Source organism: Limulus polyphemus, unplaced genomic scaffold (assembly GCF_000517525.1).
Source record: "Limulus polyphemus unplaced genomic scaffold, Limulus_polyphemus-2.1.2 Scaffold1138, whole genome shotgun sequence".
In the NCBI taxonomy this organism is placed as follows: domain Eukaryota; kingdom Metazoa; phylum Arthropoda; class Merostomata; order Xiphosura; family Limulidae; genus Limulus; species Limulus polyphemus.
Window position 1 is genome coordinate 51,512 of NW_013666748.1, and position 4,240 is coordinate 55,751.

The 4,240-nt window shown below is 32.2% G+C and overlaps 1 long non-coding RNA gene across 1 annotated transcript; it reads right to left on the bottom strand.

Moving 5' to 3' along the window:
- Positions 1-915: 915 nt before the first annotated feature.
- On the bottom strand, positions 916-2,004 carry LOC111086485. Its single transcript, XR_002611199.1, has 2 exons — positions 1,106-2,004; positions 916-1,015 (listed from the first exon to the last, which is right to left on the bottom strand). It is a non-coding gene; the product is annotated as an uncharacterized LOC111086485 (long non-coding RNA).
- Positions 2,005-4,240: the final 2,236 nt, after the last annotated feature.

Sequence of the window (4,240 nt, forward strand, 5' to 3'; positions counted from 1 at the left end):
TTAATTTCTTTATGTTTATGCTTACTGGTTCTACAAGGATTATTCTGTATTCTGAAACACATCTGAGTTATCAGTCTAGTTGATAAAATCTTAATTTCTTTATGTTTATGGTAACTGGTTCTACAAGGATTATTCTGTATTCTGAAACACATCTGAGTTATCAATCTAGTTGATAAAATCCTAATTTCTTTATGTTTATGCTAACTGGTTCTACAAGGATTATTCTGTATTCTGAAACACATCTGAGTTATCAATCTAGTTGATAAAATCTTAATTTCTTTATGTTTATGCTAACTGGTTCTACAAGGATTGTCCTGTATTCTGAAACACATCTGAGTTATCAATCTAGTTGATAAAAATCTTAATTTCTTTATGTTTATGCTAACTGGTTCTACAAGGATTATTCTGTATTCTAAAACACATCTGAGTTATCAATCTAGTTGATAAAATCCTAATTTCTTTATGTTTATGCTAACTGGTTCTACAAGGATTATTCTGTATTCTGAAACACATCTGAGTTATCAATCTATTTGATAAAATCTTACTTTATTCATGTTTATGCTAACTGTTTCTACAAGGATTATCCTGTATTCTGAAACACATCTGAGTTATCAGTCTATTTGATAAAATCTTACTTTATTCATGTTTATGCTAACTGGTTCTACAAGGATTATTCTGTATTCTGAAACACGTCTGAGTTATCAATTTTTTTGATAAAATGTTGCTTTTTTCATGTTTATGCTAACAGGTTCTACAAGGATTATCCTGTATTTTGAAACACACCTGAGTTATCAATCTATTTGATAAAATCTTACTTTATTCATGTTTATGCTAACTGGTTCTACAAGGTTTATCCTGTATTTTGAAACACATCTGAGTTATCAATCTATTTGATAAAATCTTACTTTATTCATGTTTATGCTAACTGGTTCTACAAGGATTATTCTGTATTCTGAAACACATCTGAGTTATCAATCTATTTGATAAAATCTTACTTTATTCATGTTTATGCTAACTGTTCTACAAGGATTATCCTGTATTCTGAAACACACCTGAGTTAGCATAAACATGAATAAAGTAAGATTTTATCAAATAGATTGATAACTTGGTTCTACAAGGATTATCCTGTATTCTTTTATAGATCTACAAAGAAAACTTCATCATAACAGAACGCATCATATAGTATTTTAAACAGAACAAGTACCCTTCTAGTTTCATTACCAACTGTTGAAGAACATAGAAATACAAACACCATTTACCCCATCTAAGTGAGAAGATCAAATGCTAGCCAAAAAGTTCAACATCAACGTCCGCTGTAAATCTTACAAAACAGACAGATTTATTCTCGATAAAACTAAACAAAAACATCTGACGGCAAACACGAAAACGTCATTTATGAAATATCAAGCTCTTATGAAAAGACTTACATCAAAGAAACCGGAAAGCATTTTGGGGAAAGATATAAGAATATGAAGTCTATAAAATATGGATGAAAACATAGAATTCTGCCCTAGCGGCACACGCTATGTTGTTTGGATTTTAAAAAGACTGAGACAGTTACAAATACATCGGTAAATTCTGGAAACTAAGAAAAAAATAAGAAATTTTCTACACCAACACGATGAAGCCGTCGCTAAACAGAGACTCACTCAGGCCTGTAATCAGCAGTTTGTGTCTAGCGTCAGTCAACTCGTCACTCTTTCCACCAACCACAATACAAGGACCACCAGCCAATCATGTCACGTTCACCCGAAACCTCCCGATTAGCACATAAACCCCCTGAAAAACCAATACAAGCTGAATTTAATATCCAAACAACATAAGAGCTGTTTACTTACTGAAGGCCAACAATCAAAGTAATTCATTTAAAGAATATGCACAACAAAATTTCATATCTTATAAAAATTACCTAACGTTAGAAACAAATGCGATTATACAGGCCTGCGATGGTTTTATTGTCTTGAAATTTTTACATATTCTACAATAATTCCTGTACGCTGAATCCAAAAATGATATCAATTTTTCTCCATCACGTACAGATTTTTCACAAAACGTCATATGTACTTTTACATAATTGAACCATTTTCATTGAAATCGGGTCACATTTTGTTATACTTAAAATGTTGACAACCACTGGTTATAGATTTCTCTAGACCAATCGCGACGTGATAGTCTTATAGATCGTTCTAGAACCCAAACATAATAATAAAAATATTCATTGTGGTAAACAAAATAATAATTTGATCTAAGAAAGAGTTTATTTTTTCTTCCCGATTTGTAAAAAATCCTTACGTGATAGAAAAAAATGAATATTATTTTCGAAATCTGCGAAGCTGGATAATGGAAAATCCGTTATTAAAACCAAAACAACTTTTACGAAGTTTACATTCGCTGGCCTGTGTTATGCTTAATCGTAACTCGTGTGTTTGGCCCAGTCTCTCATCTTCAACTAAACGAATCATCAACCAGTTTCACCGACTTCTGTGCCACAAGACATCCTCAACTTCAGCGCTACATCATCTCCACAGGCATCATCCTGTGCTATTCTTCTCATCTTTTCTTTTCTAGCATTGAATTTTATTTGCAGCTTGTGACTGGAACAGCTTGAGGCAACAAATCGCGTGAAAATTATTTAATCTTCATCAAATTACCAGTTTCAAGAACATTAAAATATTTCTTGTTAAGGTCCCTACCAATTGGTCAAGAAGTGGGGTGAAGAGAAGTAGAAGTTTCTGACCGTCCCTGGTTATCTTTAAGACCCATTCGGGGCCTGAGAGATATTTAACCGAAGAAACCACCACGAATTGTATTTGGGGATGCAAGTTGATCTAAAGACAAAAAAAAAAAAAAGAATTTGTTTTTTCTTCACCTGTGTTACTTTTTTGGATCGATCCTCTAGGATTCTACAAGGTTATCCTGTATTCTATGAAAGTACTCGACATTATGAACCAATTCTATAAATAATGCAATTTTTACGGTTATACTGAAATATTTTGCAAGGATTATTCTGTAATCTTTGAAAATTTGTCTTTAAGTAACTCTATGTTTATAAGTGTAAAATATATATTTGTACTTATATCAGGGGTCCGATTCCACTTGGTGGACACAGCAGATATCTCAATGTGGTTTTCCTCTAAAAGAAACAAACTTATGCAGACACCTTTGTAACGTATTTTTCTTTAAAAAAACGCAATTTCGTGGACTTATTTATCGAATAAAAAAATAGGAATTATTCGTGCAGTAAGAAAAAAAAGTAATATTTGAGTACAAGCATTTTAGATGGCGAACAAAAATAAGAATTTTCGAAGGACAAAAAAAAATACAATATGAATTAAAATGTGCTTACTTATTGTATTTACAACTTATACCAGGCGCAGTTCTAGACCTTAAAATTAGAGAGGGGGGGGGGGACCAAAAGAAGGTTTTTGTTGATAAGCTCAAAGCTAGATCTGCACTATGCGTAACGCTGACATCGAAACCCGATTTTTAGCGTTATAAGCCCACAAACTTACCGCTGAGCCAGCGATGAGCAAGTAAAAGTAGCTAAATTTCGAAAAGAAATTAAAATGTAAAATTTTCGATCCACTAAAATAAAAGAGTTTGCATTATTTATGCATTTTTATTTATGGTTCTTATCTGGGCGTTAAGAGTTTTTTTTTAAATTCATGACTATAAAATAAACATTTTTGTCAAATGTTGTCTTGAAAAAGTTTTTCGAAGTGCTTAGTAAATTAGCTATAAGAAAACACTCGTTAAGAATGTTTTAAAACGGCACATTAACAATTTACATTCTGTATCATTAGTTCAAAGCGACGTTGTGGGGCGCTGCTGGTTTTTATCAGAAGTTACTTATTTGTTTATCTTAGATACGTGGAGAGTTCGTGACATACACTGATTTCACACCCACGCACAGGTAAAAACTTTCCTAGATAACAAAAGAACAAAAAATAAAACGTTATCGAAAAACAGAGCAGAAATTAATCTCTTTTAAGTACAACCGACAGTTAATGTAATATGTAGCATCTTTAATATATTCGTTATCTTTACTTTCAACTGTGTGGCCATAATGTAATCAAGGAACACAGAGGAAGAGAGTCCTGTAGGATTGTCGACATTTATCTTTCGTTTCTAATTCAGCAGGATTTTTTTTTTTTAATTTAAAATTGGATTTCACCAGTAAGAACCACTGGCTGTTTGATGCTTTCCACACTATGTTGTCATTTCTCTTTCTCTAAAATCC